Raw genomic sequence first — 25404 nt, forward strand, 5'->3', positions numbered from 1 at the left:
GACAAAATTTAAAAAAAAAAAAAAGATCGCGTCACGTCGAGTGGAAAAGGTTGCTGGGGATTTATGGCTAGTTGAAGTCGGAATGCCCTTGAACGGAGATCTTTTTGTTTTTGGTCTTTGCCTCTGTTGTTTGAAGAGTGTTTTGTGGAAAGGTAAACTGGATGATGTGTGTGTGTGTGTGCATAGATACTTCAGCACAAGCACAACAGATCCAAAGTATCTCAAGTACATCTGGGTTTTCCTGCAAAATCGTAATCCCATCCCATGGTAGGTGGATTATAATTGGGTTCTGGGCTCAACAATAATACACATTTCAATACAGCTTTCGTCCGATATTATGCACTAAATATATACAAATCAAATGAAAACGTTATGTGATCCACACTCAAATAAAATGTATCACCATGCTAATTATTTGCAAGTGAATAAGTCAAGTAGTTGCAACATCTATCATCCCTATCAAAATCGTGTACTCGCGTTCAGGAAGAACCTTTCCAATCGAATTTAATCGAATTCAAAGGTTGATTGGCCAAACAAAGGTGAAGCTTCTTTGTTCTACTTTTCAATGTTGCGTCTTCCACATTTTTATGCGTTCCCCTTTTCTTTCGAGTGTGGTGTTTCACATGGCCAAGTTTCTCCACGCTTAAGAATGGATACTTAAGGAGCCACACGGGAAGAAACAATTGTTAATTTGTCCACTTAATATCGATTCAAGAGTTTTTTCAAATAAATCTTGAATATGGCTGTGCAAATGTAAGATCGAAATATAATTCAATAATAATATTATTTAAATTGAAAAAGAGCAGGCGTAATTTAAGATACAAATCTGCAGAAGTTGCCTTTTTTTTCGTTTTGTGTAAATAAAACTTAAATTTGCATGTGTGCATGTGTGCATGTGTGGTGAGGAGGGGGGAGGGCGCTTTGTGTGTTTTTTTTAGGGGCGAACATTTGTTAGTTTGTTGCGGCAAAAGCTTCCGCATTTGATAAGCGTCGGACGTCGACTGCGCTGCCAGCGATTTCGTTTCGGTATTTTCTGGCCTGGCAACACCTTTGCCGCCCCCTGCCACCCACTTCCCCCCATTCCACCCCACATCCCCCGCCCCCACGACACCCCTTTCAGTTGGCTTTCTATTCGTTCTGCATAATTTGGAAATGTAGTATTTGCTTTTCTAATTTGATTTCGGGGCTGTGCGCATAAAAAATCCAACCACCAGAATTGAAAATGAGAAAAAACTTTTTGGCAAGGTCAGTGATAGCGTTACTTGTGCGGCACAGTAAACACTGCTGAAGAAGAATTAGTTAATGACTAACTAAATAATAGTCAATCTTTCCAACCACTTACCTATATACATTTCATCACATAATCTTAGGTTTTGTTAAATGTTTCATGCTAATGTTACACGTTATTGTAATTTGCGAAATGTATCTTTTAGTTACTCAAGTGCGAAATAGCTCAAATCCAATTTACGTGCAGCAATCATCACGAGACTTTTAACTACTTTGTACCGTGTATGCTTTAGATAAGGTATATACCTTATACGCTGAATCTTCGAATGTGGATTTCTGTGACGCATACCAGAAATAATTTGCATAGCTTTGGCATTATGTAAAATGGAAAATGAGGGAACTTGACTAGACGAGTTTTCACTGTACCTGTCCGTTTGAAATACCCGTTTGCTGCTGTCCTAATAAATTCAATTTAATTGATTTCTTTTTTATGGACTCTTCTCTCTTGCGGCGATTGTTAAACGTGTATATATTTATCTGCATTTAAGCAGATAGTTCTTCGGGATTTGGTTCATAGTTTCTCATCCATTTCTTTGCCTTCTTTTCTATATTTTATAATATACGCACATATGTACATACATATGTAGATTTAATTTCTTTTTCATGGTCGCATGTTGCGCACGCTCCTCGTACCTCAACGCCCACTGATAGCGCATGGCGCCACTGGCGGGGAGGGATGTTTTTTTTTTTTTGGCAAATACTGATAGTGGGGGGGAAAGTTTTAGCGTAGTTTGGCATTGAATCATGGCCCCTGATAACCACACACAGAGAACTCATAGAGCACAGCCATCATCGGATCAATCGGATGTCGGTGGCAGGTAGAGAAGTGCCAGAGGGGAGATGGGTAGAGCTACTTAGAACCCTAAAGATTCTTTACAATTCCCAAGAGAAGATATTCGACAACAATTATGCGGCATGACACGGTCAAAATGTGTCGCATTACAAGGTAAATTGAATACATATAAATGGCTAGCAGGCAATTTAATGGAGCGGTATTGTTAAAGATACATCGGAATACTAGGGGAAGTACCGATGGGGTGTAAGCCATACGCATGTAATGAAGATACAACTTGTATCTGACGAATACTAAAATATGAGAAGATTACTTGTTTAATGATTTATTTAATCATTGATCTGTGTTGAATTTCCTTTAAAAGAACAATTAAATCATTTTGCCCAGTAGATGAGCGCTGACAGACGTGATGAAACAATATACGCAATCTATACATCAAATTCAAATATTTATGTATGTATGTACATTTGTTTGTACATGTGTGTACGCATGGGGGACCCGTGATAAATGGATCGATGTACAGATCGAATTGTGTTTATTTGATGTAGATCATATTAGGCAATTGTTATTACATTTAAATTGAACCTTTCATACACAATCGATTGTTGATCGCATTCATCACAGTTTGGCAAGTCAATCACTGATGATTTAATACTGTGTTTGCTTTGGTTCGCTTTTCAATATCTGAAACCTATTGGTGCACTATTAGCATGTGCACTTTTTTTCTTAGTTAAATAAATAACGATAATTCATTGATATACACTTTAATGATCGTTTGCTGTTGCGGCTGATAAATCAACCTGTTGGCTTCTGGCCAAGAGCAAAGTTTTGGCGGCGGGCAATTAGCCACAGTGGTGTCATGTATGCAGTGGGCCAATCTGGCAATTAGGCGGACATGGACATGTATATGTACAACCACTTCCACCCTGGATCGGAACCGGTGGCAGTTATCAAGCGGAAGTCGTTCTCGTTCAATATGCGTATCCCGTGGGTCTGCGCTGCTGACTTTTAGCCAACGGCGCGTGTCCATTGCGTAGGTATTAACGCATGAAATTGGCCACTACTGAATCACCCACACCGAACAATGGCCACGTGCATTAAAAAGTCTTTAGGATAATTCGAGTGGTCACAGGTGTCGTTGGGTGTTGCTCCTGACCGCACTAATTGATTGAGTCGTAGTGGCAATGTAAAGATAATTGTGGGTCGACAACAGGTAAATTAAATTATGGTTAAGCGACTTGGATTATGGTTACCGTACTGCGATCCTACTTCGAAGTCAATTTGGCACAATTTTGCACAGAAAAATATTTGTTCTAAATGCGTTTGCCAACGTTAGAACGCAAATTGGTTAGTCAACCCTAGGCATATATATAATTTTAAAACTGCGTTGTTCTGTTGCAAATTTTCCACTATGAATACTGTGGTTCCGAGGGATTTCGCATTATTTTCGTGTTCTACCTGTGTGTTGGTAAACAAAATGCGACGCACAATAACAATAATAATGCAAAAAAAAGAAGAAAAAACGCTAAAAACTATAGCCAATAGCCTTGAGTTGGCCGACTATAAGTTGGCGATAAGTCGCAAAGAGCTGATACGCAATCAATGGCGCAGCAGTTCCAGCAGTATTTCAAAGCATTTCACCTTCGACTTTGGACCAGATCGCCGATAGATAGTCGAAACCACTAATTTGCCAAATTTAATTTGGTTCGATGGAAGATCAGGAACTTTAATCGCCCGCAGAAGGTCGATGAAACAACTTTCTCTGAATTGAAAGGAACTGCACAATTAAGAGCCATAATCGATTTGATTCAATAGGGAATCGAATAAAGTAAATGACTTACCGTTGCTTTTAATAGTTTAATTATTGGGAATTGTGTCAACAGCCAATTTAGCTATGATATATTTTTAGACAGTGTGTAATCTATTAACCAGTTAGTTTTTTGCCATGCAATTAAATGAGGCATGGAATCACTGAACTATTTCCTTAGCAAATTGTGTCAAATGCCAGTTTAGCCAATTTTTTTGCTATTACCTGTTTGCAAGGTGAGTCGAGTCGGCGGCCACTTGTTGTTGGCAAAATTCAACCGACAACAACGCCCCTTTCCAGTTTTCCAGTCAGTTGCAGCAATTTACTAGTGTTACTATGCGTTCATTCATAGAAGTTTCGTAGAAGCCCACTTTCAAGAAACATTACACAAGCATTTAACAATATATCGGTAGAAGTAATAGATACCAATATGTTGTTAAATGCGTCGCATTCTGTTAGCGAAGCTAAAATCGTTTTATATTCTATAGTAGCGCTATTCTGTTTAGCGGGCAATTCCGATTTCCGATCCAGCTGGCAGCAGATCAATCTTATGCAATCCATTGGGAATTTCAGGCATTCTAGGCGATTCAAATTGGTTTTCCGCCTACAAAAGTTCCGTTTCTTGGCTGCTGGATTTCTGGCCAGAGAAATTTGCATTTGCCAAACGTGTTAAAAGTATACAAATATTAAAATCAATGGGGGTCGGACGTCGGTTGTCGGTTGTCCGCTGTCGATGGGATTATGTAAATCGCAGCTCAGAATTAGTTAAGGTGGCACAGGTTGCTTGCGGGGAAAACCCTTGGAGCTGGAAGTCCCCCCTCCCCGAAGGGGTTTCTTAAATTTTTGCCTATTAGGGGTCGGTAATATTACGATAACGAATATTTAATAGCATTCATTTATTTATTTCCATAAACCTTTCATTGTGCAGGTGTCTTCGCGTTCTATTCTATTTACAGTATCTAAAGGCTATTATTCACTACACTTCAAATACATTGTAAATATAACTAGATTTTGTTGTGGAAGCTTATCCCATCGAGATGCGATGTCAAACGCAGAGCCAGAAGTTTGGCTTTACAGCCACGCCGCCCACATCCTCTTTTTGGGAAGCGTCTGTGGTGGTGTTGGTGGTGGTGCGATTTGGTGGAGCGGTGGTGCTGCTGTGGGTGCTGTCATCCACATTTTGTGGGGGCAAATAATTTGGCACTAAAACATACAATAATAAAAATCAAACGAAATGAAACGCGCAGCGGAAAGGCCAAAAAGCCGCCGAGTGGTGGCCAAAAGCGGCTCAAGTTGTGGCCATTTCAGGTGGGCACCGCACACTGTTGGGGCCAATGTACGTACAATTTGACCACGCATTTTGATTTTAGCCATGTCTGCGACTACGTCACGTGCGCCGCATTTCAATTTGCGATACACCGCCAACAGCAGAAATACACCCATAAAGTGATTCGAAGAAGGGCTAACGTGCGGTGCAATCTCCCGACTATTGAATACCCGGCAATCCGATATTCGATATTAGATAAAAAACCAAATCAAATTCGTATTATTTAATGAGAATAATATCAAGAAAGAGAGTTTTGGGACAGACAGTCAGAACCTTATAAAGATCATATACCTCTATAATCCCAGATTACAGGGTATGCAACAATTAAACGAAGGAGGAGAAATACACAAATGCTACTGTTACATTGATTTATGAATGAATCAATGAATCGAAGAATAGGAATCGTATTTTATTGTGCAGTCCAAACTCCACGCGTAATAGATAATAGAGAAAGAAATAGAAGCCACAAATTGGTCTGCTAAATAAAGCAGGGATATTGAAATAGAATAGCATTAAATGAAATTAAATTGACAAATTGGCCAAGGCTCGGCCGACTACAGTGGAACCTCTAACTGCCCGACAGCTTTTGCTGTGGTAAACTAAACTATGATCCCTTTTCCCCTTCAACTCAAACCAATTCATTCCCATTTACTAGTTGAGTGCACAGATGGGGTCGCATTTAAGATTAAATCAGAAACATGGTGTACGTATATTTAGATTTAACGATATAAATACTTTCAAATACTCTTTTGAAATTAATAAAGCGCTAAATGCTATTTATTTCTATACACAAGAATATATATTTTCCAACTGCTATCACTTTCGCCCCAGCTGTGTGGGATCGCATAGATCCAAAAGCCAGACAAAACTCGGGAAACCAAGTCACATATAAGGAGCGTCGGCAAACTTAATGATCCGCATAAGTAGAGGTCGAAAAAGAGACACGGGCAGCGTAGGTGTTAAATTTGGCCCTCTTCTTTGGCCAATTTTGTTGGGGCTGTTATAATTAAACGAAAGCACCCACAAAAATTGTCCAAATCAGTCATTTGAAGCAGTGTGCTGAAAGAATTTAAGCAAATTATATAAAAAATTTTTTGAAAATATTTGTATTTGAAATTTGCAAGTGTTTTAAAATGATTTTTTTTTTTTTTTTTTTTTTTTTTTTTTTTATAAACATTGAGAGCTATTGAAATGGTGAGTGAGTGCAAAGGGTTAGGCCAAGAGCGAGTTGGTTAGGGTTGAGTGATCTGCGAGTTGAGGATCGTGTGCATGTGGCACGAAAATTTGGAAACTCGTTGCTCGTGAACACCATGAATGAATGAATGAATGAAAAGCTGAATGAGCGAGTGAGTAAATGAATGAAGCCCACATGCAATCCGATTGGAAGACCGAACAAAAATCCAAGACCAACCACACCAACTCTAAAAGTCGCGGCCCATTCTTCGTTTGCGTAATTATGTACATTTGATTTGATGTTTTCTTCGGTTCTTCTCCGTTTTCACCTTAGTTTTATTGTCCCATTGACCCAACACACACAAGACAAAAGAACGCCGAGAGCAAAATAAAAAGGAAGAAGGCTCCCCAAAACACACGAGTAAATAGGTGTGTACGAATGTACCCACATTGAGCAGGTGTGTACGACGCTTTTGTAAAGTTGGAAACGTAATGAAAATAGAGAAGAAATTGCTCCCGGAATGGAAGCCCAAAACAATAATACGAGAATAGCTGATCTAGACGACACGCATTTGTCTGCGTGCCGAAAAAGAAATCACAACACAAAGCTTCAAAACTAGAAATCAAAATAAGCAGCATACAAGTTAAAAGTAAAGGAAATACTCGAAATACAAATAAAAAACAGGGGGAATTTAAGAAAGACAACCCCCCACCTCCCACAGAGTTTAGTACACCCTTACACTGATCAAAGTCAGTTTGACATTTGTATCGTATTCGAAAAGGCTCTTTTATCCCACAGATTTACTAGCAAAATGGGTAAAAGAAGTACTTTAAAACAAGTACATATTTATTATGTTTTGAGTTTCGCTTTGTCACAATACCCCTCGTATAGGGTATACAGCGAATCAAGTTGCCGCCTTCGTCTTGGGTTGCCAAGAGGCCTCAAAATGGAAATCAAAATAAACGAATCTGTGGGGTGGGCAAAGGGGTTAAGGGGGCTACGAGGGGCTCTGTGGGGCCCACAGCTCCCTCCGCCCCTTCATTTCGCTGCCTCTCGGCCCGAATTGATATGAGGTTCGGATTCGTCGCGATCAATTTACGGAATTCAAAAGCTGCGCTTTGAAAGGGGAGCTTTTGGGGGCTACGTGGTTAGGGGGGGGGGGGTGGCATGTGCGTATGGGCGGTAGTAAACGATGATTATGATTATGATGATGCGATCATGTGGCATCATGCGTGTGTCTACGCATTGTCACAAGTTGATCCCTCACATTTATGAATGAATTGCCCGGGAGCAAGTGAAATGCGAAAACTATTTGAAATTAACAAATGGGCGTGGCATCAAAACTGATACTTGGATTCAGATACATTGCCATACATAGATCAAACGCCTCAGTTATTGTTGGCTGATTATTCCATTTTAATGGAATGCCATCTCGCGAATGCTTCAAAATATACAATCGATTTTAAATTAGTTCGCCCGATCAAAAACTATTTCCAAACACTGCTAATGAAGTGTTGAAAGAAAATGGGAAAATTTGTTATTTTAGGTTGGTTTACTTTTAGTGTTGCGTGGAAATACTGGGAATGTGTTCTGATTCAAATATCGAATGGGCTTGCTTGAGAAAATTTGAGTAATTAAAAGTTTTAATATACTTAACATAATGAATGTACATATATGGTTAGATCAAAAATGCAATTGACTCTACATGTGGATTTTGAGATCTCTTTACTTTGACATTTGCCATTTAATCGCATAATTATTCAATTAACTATGCAATTTATTTATTTTCCATTTCTTATTACGAATTCTGTAACATAACATACGCCGAAAAACAAAATGTAGCTTTCGACTTGACAATATTAATTACTTAGCAAAAGAAATGAGCAATATGAAAGCTGAAAGAACCCAGCCTCTGTATGAGATCACTTCTGATTGATCATCAGCTGCCCGAACAAAGAGATCATATGTGAGTAATATGGATCTGACATATCGAGAGTTACGGAAATATGGGTGGGCTAAACGGCCCCAAACTGGCACACTAATCAACTCCTTTAGTTGGTCTTCGTGAAATAAGAATGGGAATACCGAAAACTAACGATTTCGAAGGCGATGGCGTAATACATGGCTCGACGGCGGTTAACTTTTATCGCGTATTGCGTAAGCGTTTTCTTTCCCGAGTGTGTGTGCTAGTAATAAGAGTAATTTATGTGTACACCCGTGTGCTGTGTGTTGGTATTACCATATAATTAGATACTCGAGAGTTTCTTGACACTGCGTGGAGCGTGTTACCTCGATGGCAACTTTGAATTTCGAGCCTCGAAATTGTATCGAACAGTTTATCAGCTCTATTAACAGATCTCTCAAGTGCTCGAGCTGGTTTTTTTAATTTTTTTTTTTTTTGCCAACAACGCGAGTTCTGAAGAGAACAAAAAAAAAGATACTCGGTTTCTCGGAGCTTTGTTCAAGTGGTTCTTTGCTTGAATGGTTGGAGCCAGAAAAGTAGTTTCCCCCCGAACCTCTAAACCATTCTGCTGCAAATCGGAGCCCGAAACTCTTCATCACCGGAGGGGATGGCTTCTTGGAAACCCCCCACAACAAGAAGATAACATTCTTGTTGTTGGCAAAAAAAAAAAAAAAAAAAAAAAAAAAAAAAATGGTAAACATAAAACTAATTAAAGCCAGGAAGTTAGGCGCAGGATATATAATTGTTTTTATTTTTTTTAAATATTCCTAATATTATTATTCCCTAGTCTTTTATATTTTTTTTTTTGGTTCTACGCCCAGCCTTCGTGATCATTAAAATCCCTTTGACCATAATCTAATAAGCGATTCGAAAAACCAAGCCAAGCTTGAAGTTCAATTGATCGGAAATCTTGGTGGCTTCTCTAATTCCCAGGAAAATAATTTTTTTTGTCAACAAAAAGTGCGTAAATTGCACAGTGGAAGAAAGAGACAACAATATACGAGCGAGAGGGAAGGCCAGTCAAGTATGTGAACTTTTTCTGTTTGGGTTTTCGCTGTTCTTTATTTATTTATTTTTTTTTTTTCGTTAAACATTTTTTTTTTTTGTTTCTGGAGGGCGGCAAATTTTGCCAGAAAGGGAAAACCTGAAATGACTGAAGTAAGAGAAAAATAAAAGAAGCAGCAGCCATAAGCAAAGAAACAAAACAAAAAATGCGAAGCGAACAAAAAATCTCATATTATTTTGGCCTTCAAAAATTTTTGGCGGGCAATGAACCAACAACAACAGAGAGAGCACGCACACAGACAGACGGTCGGAAAGAGAGGGAGACAGTCGGAGGCAGCGGTTTACATACCAATGAAAGAGATAAAAGGGCGCGGGGTGGGTGGGTTTCAATGATATTGGAGGAGGACGGATGGGGCAGGGAGGCACGGCACATTCCCCAGTATGTGAGTGTGTACACAGAACAAAAATACCTACCACTTCACCACGCTTAAGGACATTGTTTTCGATGCGAAATATTCAATAATAGTTATATAACAACATAATATGTAACTTGTTCACAGTGTAGCTGGAACAGCTTGCACCACCACCACGCCCCCTTTTACGCCTCACTCCCATCTTACAGCACATTGCGTGCAGACTTTCAAGTAGACAGCAACGCAACAATATCAGAGAAAGAGAAACCGAGAGAAGGCTCCCCTTCTCGGCCCACAGTCCACGACGACTCCTTCTTGGCCGCACGTTTTTGGCACACTGTGCACGCGAATTCTTTAGGAAGCATTTAGGGAAATTAGGGCAAGGAACCAGAACTAAGTAGTTTTAATTAGCATTGTATTTGGTAAAAATAATAGTTAGCAAGAACTGGATAATCCACTTTACCTTCAAGTTGCACATTTGTGAACCGCATTTTAGGGCGTCCTTGCACCACTGTGCCCGTTGGGTGGGGCAGACAGACACAGACATGGCCAAAAGACTGCCGAGTGGTTCTGGCAGTGGTGCGCCAAGGAACTTATGCGATATCCATAAAAGTACAATGTGTGGTAATGAATTGGGGGGGCAGGCCGGGCGGCCAGGCGGCCAGGATGCTTGGCCAGCAGACAGGGTCGCGAAAAGGGGCGGGTAGGGGGGCTTGGTCGCAAGGCAGACCAAACCAGAGGCAGACGACGGCGGCTTCGTTTCACACGGTCATGCTTTACATGGTAAGTAAATTTTGAATGATGCGCTGGAATGAAAAGGAACTCAATAAGTACACTGGCAAAATATCTCACATCTTAGGCGTTTCTATTTTCTCTCGGTGAAGTTGATTGAGTTTATGAAGCAGCGTTTTATTTAAGTGTGTTAAAAACTGCGCATGTCCAGTGCTGGTTAATACCAATGAAAGCTTTTAATCGAAACATGATTTCGTGTATCAGGCCAACTAGCCTTCAATTTCGTTCAGTGCATTTGGTCTCGAAGACAACAACATTATCATCGTCGTCAACAGGGCAATGTCTACGAGTCCATCGCTCATCGTCGGCTCCACTTCACAAACCGTAAAAATGTTTAACTTGTGTCTAATTTGTGAATACAAAGTGAAGGAACTCTTCCTGCCGTGCATTTAAAAGCACGACGGTTTCTTGAAATCAAGGAGGCAAAGGAGGGCGTGGCAGTTGCAGCAGCAACCTGTTGCCTTCCCTCGGCGACGAACCACACCGAGTTGGACTCTCCACGATGGATTCCAGGCAGAAACCAAAGCCTGGCCTGTTAATGGAGCCATTCAAGATGTGAATTTCTGGCACTTAATTTCGAGTTCAAAAATTGGAACTTTTGCTACAATAGGAACCATTTTTTAGGTGTACTTTCTTGCCTTGCAAACTTAATGTAGACCATTTTCCAAATTGAACTCGAGTGATGAAATAGAGCGGCGACCAACTGCGGAAAAAGAGTTAAGCCCGCATAAAAAAAAAAAAAATAAAGGAATCATCATATAAAAGTCGGGGCACGCTCTGCTGGGCAAAAGAACTTAAAATTCCGCTTACGTTTTGCCTGCTTAATAGGATTCCTTTTATTTCTTTTTTTTTCGGACTTTCTGCGCCTTCCTTTAAAAACCAGCGAACGTTGAGGAGGTGGAGTGATCACTTCCAGCTCAAACTGTGAACCCAACTCAACGATTTTTTTTTTTAAATTCGTTTGGGGCTTACCTAAGAAATTATTTGGAATTTTCTAGCGATAGCTTTGTCCTCCAAGTTGTTTAAAATATTTGAAATTACTTCAGGAACATTTGATTCGGTTCTTGCCGAAATTTTTGTTTGTATACCTCTAAGCGCTGAATATCGCTGAATTAGAAAGCCAATGATAATTTTTCTTCACTAAATGATAAATGTTTTAAAAGTAGGGAAAATTGGTTTGTAAACTGAAATCCTTTCTTTTAATATTGTTAATACTTCATTAAACTTGTAAGATTAACCTATTTGTGCATTCATCGGTTGTTCACTTTATTTCCTAAATTATTAACCGATGTGATCATAGCGTGTGTTTATATAAATGATGTTTTATGAATGAATGAGATGTGTTAAACAATTTAATTACTGATGCTGTTACCTAAGCCTGTTGCCGTGCTGTAATGCAACAAGTGTCAGTTACATAAATTTAAATGAAATAAATAAATTAAAATACATTAAGTTATAGTTATTGAAGTGACAATCATTAGATATCTGGCCAAATATAATTTTCCCATGTGCCAAAATCGAATAAAGTCAAATAATTGCCGATCTTTGTTATGTATACCTCTTACACCGCCCCAATTTTTTTTCTGCATTTTTTATACATACTTTTTTTTTGCCATCTTATGAGTCGCCAAAAGTCTTTATCAGAGAATTCGGCGATTGTCAAAGGGGCAAAAAAAAAAAATAGAGTCAAATCAAATCAAATGGGCAATTAATCAATCAAAAACGAGAAACTACAACTGCGAACTTTGGAACAATTGTCACTTGATTCGGTGGTGCCTGGCCAAAATTTCGAAAAGAGAGATATGGCCAAAAGCAATTCGATGCGGCCCAAACGAACTTAGACCCAACAATTAGTTGGCAATTGTAAGTACCTGCTCACCCCCGAAAAATGTCAGAGAAATACGCATTATTTTCCTGATTGCCAACCGTGTCTAAAGCGATATGCGATTGTTGTTTTAGCCACTTCTTTTTTTTTATAGCGGCCTGCTCTCGATCTGAATCTTGATCTCGAGCCGAATTCAGATCAATTTTCGACCGATTTGATCTGAGCTGTTGCTAGGCCAACTTAACGGGTCGATTATTAGGCAAATTAAGGAATTTCAATGCATGTGCTTAGCATATTCAACGCGACAGGTTCGATATTTTGTTTCTGTTTTTTTTTTTTTTTTGTCGGCACATCTCCATTGAATACGATTTCTAGGGATGATGCCATGTCCAACATTCGATCGGAATCTATATACCACATGCTCGTGACTGTATGAGATACAAATCTAAACGAACCGGTTAGGGGGGGGTTTCTTCAAAAATCAATGTAGATCATCTTTATATAAACATATTTGTATATTCATTATGTTCATATATGTACATACATAATTGAATTTATTAATCATTTGTATATCCAACTACAGTAAACTACAGATCGTGTCACGCTATCACCTCTTATTCGTAGTTCTTTTTCTGCAGCAAAAAAAAATTTAATTCAAGTCGATCGTTCGGATTAGATTGAGATTTCATTAATTAGTCAATGTGTTTGAATGCCTGTCACAGCGATTTCGCCCGGTATGCTCACCTAGTTGTTGTTGCCAAGGGGTCTTTCGATATTCAGTCTTCGATCTTCTGGGGTAGACTCGATCCACCTGAGCCGTCTCGTTTGCCTGTTGTCAAATCAATGCCATTTCAAACATTTCGTATGCAAATGAATCGTTTGAGGCGTCGCATAAATTATAAGCATAAAATGCCAACTAGGAGTCGAGCGGAAAGAGGTTTCAAATATTATTAACTGACCGCATAGCAGCAGCACGTGCGGCTCGAAAACGAGTTATATTTTTTTATTTCAGGGGGATGTCCGGGGAAAATTGGCATTTTGCGTAGGCCAAGAGAAGTAACTGCCAAGATATATGTGCGAAATGTTGCCACAATTCCCATAAAATCCGGCCAACAGAACACACACAAAAAAGCAGCAAGTCGTGATAAGGAAGCAGGAATGAATATGTTAGGCTGCTCGAAACGAGTATTTCAATACTCTTATGCACAATCAAACGATATTCATTGAATGAAGTTTAAAAAGTTGAGCACCTAGAATATGAATTATGTAACAGAACTATATTCCGCAACTAATTAAGTAGAATGGGTTATGGCGGCTTTCAGTTTCATGATTCAACTGCTGCTTAACCCCATTGGCAGAGTATGGACACAGAGTCTGGAGTCTGCGGTCCTCGAAACTTTCGGTCCTTAAAGTCTCCAGCCGCGGCATCGTCGTCTTTAAGTTCAAAAGGAAACGCCAGAAAGATATGCGAGGAGTTTCGCGTTTTGTCTTCGTTTGTCTTCGTTTTTTTTTTTTTTTTTTTTTTTTTTTTTGGGGCTTTGGCTTTTTAGGGCAACAAGATTTCATTCCACTTTAACTGGAATCAAATTACGAAACCGACGACAATCATGAAGACGATGATGAGGGCTAGCAGCGAGTCGCCAAATAAAAAATTGTGAATGGACCGTATCAAAATGGAGATTGTGGGAAAGGAGTAAATGACTTAAAAGCTTTTATTCTTTTATTTTTTGTGCTAGGAGACAAAATTCATCGAATCCCAGAGGTTTTACAGCATTTACTTGTATAAGGTCCTTAAAGATATACATAGATATTCTTAGACTACCATAGATTCGTTTAACATAGAACTCTCAATGCAAAAACTATACGTTTTGCTTCTGTGGTTTGCCTAACCTTTTTTCCACATATTACACAATTTCAAAATCTCGCAACATCTTAAAGCCCAGACCCATTTTTGTGTTAATTTTTCACAAAGTGAAAGTTTCTATTGCTTTGCCAAAAACGAAAAGGCGAAAAAACTTTTTCTCAGCAAGCCCATAATGAGCCCATAATACCTAGCCGCGATATTTTGCCGATCATGAAAGGAAAAAAAAAAGGCTGCGAACATCTTAGTTATTTCTTCTCCTTTTTTGTTTTGTTTTGGGGCAGGAAGCGAACTAAGATCGAGTTTTGGGATCTGGCGACCGTCACACAATTTGGCATTGACAACGGTGGCGTCCCCCCACCTCAACCCGCTTTGAGGCAAAAAAGGGTTAAGAACGATGGGGGCCAGCGGCCAGCAAGGGGTTAAGGGAAGTGGAACACCGCGGGCATAAAGTTCACACTCGTAAGTAAATAAATTTAAATGGCGGCACTTCTGTTAATCTTCTTCTTCAGCTTGTATTTATTTTGAATTTTTGTTTTGTGTCTTGGCTCTTATTTTTTTTTTTTATTTATTTTCTTGTCTCGTGTGCCTTTTTGTGATTTTTTCCTTGTAGATTTCTGTGAGCTTCACGAAATGTTTTTCGTAAGAAATTCAACAGGCAAGCTAAAGATTTCGTTTCTTGAGCGAGTTGGGCATTAAGATTTTTATGGTTATTAATTTGCTAAGTAATACGAAGACGTTAAGGAAAGATCGTTGAGGTTGTGCAAAAAAAAAACCAGGTTGAGACCACAAAGGGTCCCGAAAAGCGAAAAGAAAAAAAAAGGAAAAATTTAACCTGGGAGGGAGTTCTGTGAATGAAGAGCACTTTGCATTGAAAACAAGCATTTTTTCGCTCGAAAATTTCGCGCAGGAATTGTGCCTCATAAATAACAAGGACTTAAAAATGAGGTTAGCCACTCTCAGCTTTAAAGTTGTATTTTATAAAAGCGAATGAACTTTGACTGTTTGATACGTTGAAGTTTGTCAATCACCTAGTTTATCAGTGCCCAGAAGAATTTAAACAATTCTTTGCCTTGCTGTTCCGATTCCGCAAAGAAATCTAGGGTCTATGATGGAACAAGGTGTGTTTATCCTCATGGCCACAAATCAACTTTAAGTGGCTTTCAGCGCGAAGTCTCTCTAATTAAATTCTGAACGCAAATAACTTTCAATTTCCTTCGGGCCACAAAATGTATACAAAAATGTTGGTATGTGCAAACATGAGCAAACATAAAACATCTGACCATATAATTATAAGGGCTCGCTTGTCGCCCATAACAAATACATAAATAATTAAGTGAAAAGAAAACAGAAACATAGCTTGAGGCCCAAAGTCGAGCCCAAAAATCGAGCCCTTCATTGTCAACCCGCTGTCGTTTGATTAGACCTCCTCGTATCTACATACGTACATACATATATAGATACGTATATATGTATCTATATACATTTGTACATAAAAAAACCTGACAAATCAAGTTGGCACATGACGATACGATCCCGAGACCCCCAGCGATTCACCATAAAAGCGATCCAAACGACCAACTATGTATATACCACCCCGGGCACCCAGATACAACACCTCCCCCCGCATTTTGATCTATGTGTGGGTCGAGTATGTAAATGGGTGTTTTAAATATTTATAAAATTTAATTGCGTTTGTTATGCGTATTTGCCGACTGCCGCCGAATGTTGGACTACCTCAAGCACGCACATTTTTTTCATATTCACACTCTGTCACTGGCCACAGGCGACGAAACTGACGAAAGCCAACTCTTATAATATACAGATTTTTTTTCATTTTCAGAAGTTCATTAACAAAAATATTCACCAATAATGGACAACAGTTAATGACTGCTTCTTATTCGAAATGCTACTAAATTGCTGGGCAAACAAAAACTAAAAAAAAAAAGCCAATAACATAAAACTAGCTTTGTTTAGAGACAGATACTTAATTTTATTGTAGTATGTATTTTGACCCATGACAACTTTGTCGCCTCCATCATCGATGCGTTAGACTTCAGATTGTTGGGACGAAGAGCGAAACAGAACTTAGATATTCCCCGCGATTCCCGTTTCGATCCATAGCAACCATTCATGGAGCAAGCCAATCTACTCACCAGAAATTTATGTAACTGCGCAGATAGATTGTATTTCTTTTGCCTTTTTGGTTTCGGTTTTTGATTTTTTTTTTAATGATTTTTTTTTTTTTGGTTCTGAACAGCTGAGCAGCACACGAGTGCTTAGAACCCAGTAACCAGTAAGCATTACGCAGTTCCTATTCCTTTTGTTAATTGTAAGTGGCATTTTTAATAGCGTTTTTTTGTCGTTCAGTTCTTTGAAAGTTTTGTTGACCGTGTCTGTGGGCATTGTAGTTTTGGCCAGATGTCTGAGAGATTTTCGATCAGGTTTGCCCAATGGCTTTGAAATTTAAATTTGTGAAAATCAAACCGAACTTTTTCTTGAGTATTATACGAACGTATTTAGAACGTTGATAGGAATGATATAGAAAAACACTACGTTTAGTTTAAGCGTTTCTTGCTGCTTAAAAATATGTTCATTGCAATTATTATTTGGTTATAAAAATAGCTCACAGATTGTGATTTATGCAACCCGTAGGCCGTTTGCCGCAGTTATCTGAGATTTCTGCAGAAGACCCTGGTAATGAAAAATCGAGTTGTGGCTTTGACAAATCGAACTCTTTAGATGAACGCGTGTCGCGAATAGAGAATGATAAATAGGTGTTGCCGGGCAATTTGAAATTCAAATCATTATTGGCTTTCCCAAAATTTATATAAATAAATATGTATTAAAGGTGATTGTTTCGCCGGTGGCCGCCGGCTGTTTGGACCCGAAGTTGTAATTGGTTGGAGAGATGACGCCACCAGGTCGGTTTTCAGGGGCTGGATGTGGGTCTGGTCTGCATTTTGGGCTAAGACGGCGTCGTTTGGGGGCGTGAAAGACAGACACTAGCTTAACGGCTCGATACTCACACGCCGCTTAATTGACTGCCATAATTGCGGCCCAGAAATCGTTTTTTAAACATTAGTGGTGCGTTTCTAAGACCATTCGGTTAACTCCTCCCGAGGCGGGCCGAGTACACCCAAAGAAATGCAGTGCTAAAGGTTCGGATAGCTCTTCAAATCTCTATTGGTTTACACACGAAAAGAAGTTGGCATTTAAGCCATATTTGCTTTGTATTGTAATTGTAATGGTAATTTCATAGGTTTTCTTCGAGTGCACAAGTGGAGTAAGTGTATCTAGTGGGAAATATCGAGACGATGGCAAAAGTGCCAGGTCGCTAATTGTAGCCGGGGAAATTAGAGCGGTTCGTCTCTAGGATTTGTGTTAATTTCGATCGGATTTTATTTTACCTTACTTTATTGCATGTCCCGAGTGCTACCTGTAGGTTTTGGGCCCGGGTCGGTTTCGGTGCTCTTTGGTCATTAGGCCTAGTTTTCAGATTCGCCGCTGTATCTGCAGCCATAGATATACATGTGTTTGCCCAGAAATGTATCTGTTTCGGCAAAGCTGTTGGCATAGGCAAAGGTATCGGTTCGTTCGCACAATGTTTGCTCAAGCAATTCATTAATCATTGATAATTACATTAAATGTAGGCCTACCTGCGCATGCGTCGCCTAATGAACATCAGCCCGAACTCAAGTTTACGGATAGTTTCTGAACGTTTAGTTTCTAATTTTTTTTTTTTTTTTTTTTTTTTTTTTGAACTTGTTGCCAGGCCAGCGGACCGCACCGGACCGGACCTGACAGAACTTTGTTGTTTTTTTAATTGCCCGTGAATTATAGAAACACGGGACACTCGGTCAGGCCCGGTTTTTCAAAGTTGGAGCGTGTTTTCTGCTACGTGCAGGGGCATTATCAAGTCTGAATCTATTTAAACCCTTTTCTGCGGAAAGCGTTTCGGCCAAAAACTTTGAAACTTAAAAATAACTCGAGAGATTCAGCGAAGGTAGCGCACAGACATTAGCAATTGCATGTAAATCGGTAACACTTTCGAATAATTACTAAACTTACATATATATTGCTTATTAGTAAATTATTGTTGTAATTGATAAGAAATACTTCAAACAATTTAAGGCAATTTTCGCAAAAATTACCTGTTTTAGTGCCGAACGGCGCCATTGCCAATCCCATTTTTAGTCGCAATCCCTGATATTCTGTAGATACATCCACTTGAACTCCGGCCAGACAATAAAGCACTCGAGAAATATACATGAATTTTGGGCCTGGCCCGCGAAATCGGGGCCAAAATGCAATGGCAATGGGAGGGAAAATCCATATGCCGGCGCTCTTCCACTAGCTATTTTCCTAGCATTTGTTTTTCCTCCTTTTTCTGCCACTGCCACGGCATGAATCATACGCTGCGGCTAAAGCATTTTCATGCCAAAAGGAAAAACCTGCGCACCAAATGCGTCGACAGCGATGTCTTTAAGCATTTTTTTTTTTTATGTCTTAAGAGGGGTTTACATAAAACATGGGGGTGGAGGTTTGGGGGCAAGGAAAAATCAGTGGCAGCGTAGTTGCTCACCAGATGTCGTCATCGTTAGCGTCAACGCCACCGGCCGGCCGGCTTAGTCAGACTTTCAACATTGAATCGATATTCGCAGAGGGTATTTTGCCAGAGCTCCGTGGGGCATATTGTTGCTAAGGTGATTTAAGCACATTTTAAAGTGATTTCCAGACATTTGTGTGCTGTTTTGTACACTGCTGCATATATGTATGTAGATCTAAAAAAGTCTTTGGCCAAAAGCGTGATCTGGCTATCAAGCGATCGACCTCTTGTAATACTTGTTCAATGACTCGCCGCGAGTTCAGCAACTATGTGGGCAGCGTGCAGTTCAAACGAATTGCCAAGTCATCGCCGCAGTAAATTCTATATCTATATATACATGTGTATATAGAAATCTGTATCGGCTAATTGGGCGCTTCTAATCAATGCTTACCCGCTCACTAATTCTGTTTTTTAGCCCACTAAAGGCAAAAAAAACAAATAAAAATAAGAGATGTAAGCATGAATCTAGTACATTGCGAATATTATGACACCAATGACCAAAAGCGAAACCATCGGGCGAACGATTGGCGCCGTCGCCACAGCGGTCAGTAACCGAAATTTTGAAATTCAGATATATCCATAGGTGGTGGCACTCGCCGCCATTCGCATTTGGGAAATCATCGCTGCAGCCGCATTATAAATAATGCATCTGTTCATTTGTCTGGAGCTTCTGGCCATGTAAAATTAATGCGTCAAGCGAAGAAGTGTCAAAGTGCTCGCGGAAAATCCGAAAGCCTATACCACTGATTGATTCGTGGAGTTTTCAAGGCAGCGCAGTTTTAATGGAAAACACTTTGGGCATTTGAGTGGCTGAAACAATATAATGGAAACAGATCTTTTGGACTCTTATCACGATTATTAAGCTGTGCTGATTTCTGGTTATAAGAAATGTGTATTGAAACAAGTTTATACAAGACTAGACTGCGGCTTGAGAACGGAGCTCACTGCAGATAAGATCTCCTAGGTATAATTATTAATGTGTGTCCTCGAAAAAATGGGCACAATTTAAACGAATTTAGTTAATGCCCAAATGAATTATTGTCTCAAAGCGACAGGGAAGAAATCCCCCAAAAAATATTAGGCCCATACTGTGCACAGGAAGTGGGGCCTTAAATCAAAGCGCCTAACAATATCTATTTAGGAATCAATTTTGCCAAGTCGTTCTCAACTACAACACCCAAAGATACAAAAATACAAAAATACCTATCTTAGCAGTCCATCTTCGTGTTTGGATCATCTTTGTCATTTTGGGTCACCTAGTGGGCCATGTAGGCCTTTCTGGGAATATCTACTGCTTGTCGCGATCGATATCTCGCTTGTTTGGGGCAGTTGTTGGATGGTTTTGTTCCTCGATGGTCTGACAATTTAATTCCCGATGCCTTCATTCAAGTCCGTACTACAGCTCTCCTCTGTTTTCTGCTTAGTTTCCATTTAATTTAATTTTATTATTTTTTTTTTATTCCCACTTTTTTCGTGTTGTCGAACATTTTCGAGTTTTTCTAAAATTTTTTTGCTGCCGGCAATTAACACAAAAACATTAATTAAGTTACGAACTAATGTCTTTTGGACATCAGTATACCCGGCCCTGACAGACAACCAGACGACATGACTATAAGTCCATAGAAATATTGACAGCAGCGGTCAGGCGGGCAAGAGTTCTTGTACTTCCTACAGGAATTACATGATACACTAGTGTATTATTAATTCCTTAATTATTTAAAAAAAGCAAAAACGAGTGAGATGCGAAAATCTCGGAGGCAAGCCAATCAATACTTCTTTTGACCATACCTATGTTATTGAACACAGCTGTATGCGTTTGGCTGGTGTGAATGAGTGGAGATGAGGCAAGAAACATACGAACGATTTGTTTTAGGCCTGACTGCCGCCAGTTCCTCCTGGCTGCTTAAATAAATTTAAACATTTCAATGGTGAAATACGTTATAAATGAATGGACGTTGTAACGGGCAGACGCCACTGGTCACCGAAGGGGGGACCTCAATGGAGGGGGGGAGCGGCGACACACGCGCAACAATTGTCTCGCAAGAAGGCCAAACGAAAAAAACAAGCATGGCGAACAAGTGTCTGGGATGGGGATGGGGATAGGGATGTGGATGTGGATGTGGAATGGGGATGCTGCCCCCGGCTTCAGCTGTCCATTTGTTAGTTTTCCAGTTTCAGTTTTCTTGCCGGCGCACAGTCAACGTACTCCAAATAGGGGTATACCTAGCAAGCGGCTTAAAAAGTCGAGCAATCATTAATAGACTTTAAAAAATACCATTCTTATTCGTACAAATCTCAATTAATTAAAAAATCGCACATAAACATGTAACAAATTTAAACTACGTAAATCCATCATTTTAGGTGTATACGTCGATGTCAAAGTGATTGCCAAATTATTGAGGATGGAAGGATCTCCAGGCTGACTTCTGGCTCTACAAGGTACTATTGTAGCTCATCATGTTTCTCAGACAGACAATGAACGCGTGCTGCCACAGGGTAAGTGGCACATCCATAATGACGAGCATCCATGTCCATGTCCAGTGGGCTCTACCAACTGCCAAAAGCAGCTCTTAGGCATTTCGCTAATTGAGCCGCGACAAGTCCGCGTAAATAAAAAGTGTACATATTTTTTTGTTTTTTTTTTTTACCCCACGTCCATTTGGCTGTACATCCATTCATCCATCGCTTGTGAAAATTTGTGTTAGCATTTCCGGCCCTAGTTTTAGCTCTGGCCATCTGTAGAATCGGGCAACTTTTACTTTTTGGCTTTGGTTTTGGATTTGCCTTTGCCCTTGCGTTTGGTTGTGCCTTTTCGTTAGTTTTGTTGTTTTAGTTTCTACAATTTAATATCTAAGTCCGTATTTTTAACAAAGCCCTTCATGGCCCTCTGTTGCCAAGCGCGTCGAGTTAGCCACCATTAAAGGGCCGCTTAAAGGCCAGCAAAACGAGAAAAATTAATAGAAAGAGCCTAAGTGAAGGCCGGCCTTAACTGTGCCCCAAACATTTGCGCGTGTGGCCGAAAAAAAAAGAAACTCAGAAACTAAATTTATTACGGAACCGCACAAATGGAGCCAAAACCGAAAAGAAAAAATTAACGAAAAAAAGTTTTTGTTTGTCAAGCAAACACGAAAGGAAGCTCGTTCGAGTGTCAGCGAAGATTCGATACTCTCAATGAATCTGCTACAGTATCGGCATTGATATTGGTGAATTCAATTTGTTAGTATTGACTTTAAATATGAATTTTAATTTTTTCTTTTTTACAAATTAAGGGCGGCAAGATTTCTATATAATTAAAAAAAATAATAATAATAATTAATATTTCTTGAATACCGTGCAGTATATTGTAATCGGTAGAAAATAGACTTAAATTTCCGTACTGCTAAACGATGGGCTTTTTTTTCGATTCCACGGTGCTTTTCCCCCACCCCGCATGATTTCAATCCGGTTGGGTTAATGCCCCGGACCGCCGACACACTCCGTACTCCGGACACCATTCGATTCCCAGTCTGTCACGCTGACCATTCACAAAGATGTCATATCTCGCCCCCTGTCATATCACGTGACACAAATCAAATTCACACCGCAGTCAAAAAAAAAAAAAAGGTTTATATGTACATACATATATATAAACGTCGCCCTGAATTCATTTCAATGGGTTTTCTATCGCTGGGGGAATGGGAGATGGTTCCGGGGATGGCCTATGGCAATTGTGCAAATAGAAACGACAAGTTTGTCGACTTGATTAACGAGATAATGACCAATGAAGTGCCGACTATTGACCAATATACCATGCCACCTTCCCGCTTCCCCAACTATATAGTCAAATATCATCACCGTATTTGAGCAGAGGGTCCAAACCGCTGTCAATCATCTGCCAACCGATAAGCGAGCCTCAAGAAAAAAAAAACAAAAACGGAAAACCCAGCCAAAAATATATATATCAATCCAATAGGTAGGTAGGTTCTACCGAGATTTGAACTCGGATCGCTGGATTCAAAGTCCAGAGTGCTAACCGTTACACCATAGAACCGGATAAATGCGCTGTTGCAAAATTCCAGGCAACCGAAAATCGGCGCATCTGCAAGCGAGGGGGAGAGAGGTGGAGTGCAGCTCAGGCTCTGGTTTTATAAATAGTCCGGTTCGTCTCGCTCACTCCCACTAGGCCTGCGATGGGAGCCAGTACACGGAGCAAAAACGGGCTCTTTAGGTGACAGGGATAATCAGAATAAAGGACTAATCTGTAATATTTCGAATATTTATGAATTATTGTATATAGTATAGTTTGTTACTATACTCTTAATACTGAACTTTTGTTTTTTAAGACTATATGTTCTTAAATCGAAAATTTTATGGATAGATAAAAGAGCATCGAATTAAATAGTAGTTTTAAGTGTAGAAAAAGAGAGCATCTAAAAGAGAGTGAGAGAGCGACTTGCATGCAGGAGCCGAGATATGAAATCCCAGTTGGCGTCGAAGGTCCTTGGTAGGCGAATGTGTGGGTGCCTCTCAATGTCCTTCTGCGTGGTGGTGCAGTTCGTCAGTGGGAAGCGGACTATTTGCATTCCGTCATTATAAATGCTAGATAAGCTGCTTAATTTGATTACGTAATTGCGTCAAATATCATTTAGAGATATACCGTATAATTGGATTAAAAGCAGGCACTTTAAGAATCTGATTTGAAAAATTTTTACCTGAAAATCATTCGACAGAGTATCGAAATTTCGTACGCATTTTGAGCTGATTGTTTATTTGTATTTGTATTGTATATTCCTACGTCAAATATTTATAAACATACTTCGTTCTTCCGCTCTTGAGGTGAAAAGGGTCGCCGATCGAAATATCGAGATAACCCCTATTTGTTGTCATACTTTGGCTGGGGTGAGGATCTGCACAAGCGAAAAGAACAACACTTAGGGAAGGTCCTCGAAAACGGTATATACGCAAGGGGAAAGTTCATACATTGAATACTTATGTATGTATGTTCAAAGTGATAGTAATGCACGTGCTGTGCTCAACAAGCAACATGCGTAATTACCAAAGAGTGGGACCACCTTTTAAGGAAAGCTTCGAGAATTGTTCCAAGAATATGAAAATGTGGTTATACAATAATTTTTTTTCAACAACCATTCCTTTTCCACTGTAATTTCGAGCAGGGATTGCATAACTTGGGGTGGTTCCTGGCACCCTTTCTACAGAAAGGGAGAGAAGCAACAGGCCGCGACATGTCTGCCCCTGACAAGGGTCAATTATGCGCATCAATTAAACTGTATTCAAACTGAAATTAACAATTATGTAGTCTGGCTCCTGCATTTGCGTTGTAACCCAAATAAGAGTAGTAATCAAACGGGGAGGGGCTCAAACTTTTGTTGCCAAAAGGTACAGCCTCTAGAAATCCAGACAATTACAAATACAATTACATTTATGGCGGCGCAAAAGACGCGTTTTTTGTTGTCTACCCATTATCATAGTCGACCCGCCGGGATAATTCAGGGCGTTGAATTATCAAAAGGTTGAGATTCTAGGGCCGCCGCCGATCTCGTCTTTCGAAAAAAAAAAAATAAAAACGAAAAAAAAACAGCATGATTTCTGTTCACGAAACTCAGACACGTAACTGTGAAACATAAAAATTGACAAATCGAAAACGAGTTGTCAGCACGCACCTCAACATATTTACACCTGATCATAGGCCCCCTTTTTCGACTCTTCGACGCTTTATGGGTTTTGCGATCACTTCTTGGGCCCCATGGTCACCCATTGAATTCCTGATTCAGCACGTTCTTTTCCACCCATCTAGAGTCATAAAAATTCTCTTCGATTCTGTGACCCATACTAAAGACGATCATTAGCATTTGGTGTGGGATTGCGTCATGTAATGCAAGGGGGAAACTAAACTACTACAAAGAAATTAACATGCGTGATTGGGAGCAATTCTTGAAGTAAGATACATGTGTCATGATCCTAAACCATTTCGGTTTATGTCGTATTAAGTATAAGCCTATTAATTCTTCGATAAGCTAAGTTCGTATCATAAGAATGCAATGAAAATACCAGGTAAACAGACTTTTTCATAAGGCAGTTGCTATCTACCTCGACTTCATTGAGCGATTCGGACTGTAAATGACAAAATATTTGTATTTCATTTTCGGGGAACTCACTAATAAACGATGTCGACTATTTTAAATTAAATTTCTTATATATATATACATACACATATATATGTTTTATGACCGTTTTCATAAACATTGGGTGCCACCCTCCGAGTTTGTCTGGGTAATATTTACACTTCTCATCGCCCGGGGGCGATAAGTCCTCCATCGCCGGCACCTCGAAATTAAGTGGTCAGTTGAAGCTGGTATGCAACTACAGTGGTAACCCTAACCCAGATGTATTGCAATTTAAATTAATAACTTTAATACAGTTAAGCTATTTAGGTTCAATAGGTTTCCACTTAATAATGCAGGCTAGCTTTAAATCATACTTATCGATCGTCTACTGTGCGGCATGCGTACAAACTACAAGAATCGCGTCTCATTCCCGTTTGGAATCGA

At 39.7% G+C, this 25404-nt stretch overlaps 1 long non-coding RNA gene and 1 other non-coding gene across 2 annotated transcripts in view; one reads left to right on the plus strand and one right to left on the minus strand.

Annotated features, from left to right (window-relative positions):
- Window positions 1-21221: 21221 nt before the first annotated feature.
- The window catches only part of LOC116801978, a 33630-nt gene continuing 29447 nt past the window's right edge, over window positions 21222-25404 (plus strand). Inside the window, exon 1 of the long non-coding RNA XR_004362359.1 lies at window positions 21222-21352. This is a non-coding gene — a long non-coding RNA (uncharacterized LOC116801978). The remainder of the gene's footprint in view (window positions 21353-25404) is intronic.
- Window positions 22815-22886, minus strand: Trnaq-uug. Its single transcript has one exon. It is a non-coding gene; the product is annotated as a tRNA-Gln (tRNA).

This window comes from Drosophila sechellia, chromosome X, assembly GCF_004382195.2.
Source record: "Drosophila sechellia strain sech25 chromosome X, ASM438219v1, whole genome shotgun sequence".
NCBI classification, from domain to species: Eukaryota; Metazoa; Arthropoda; class Insecta; order Diptera; family Drosophilidae; genus Drosophila; species Drosophila sechellia.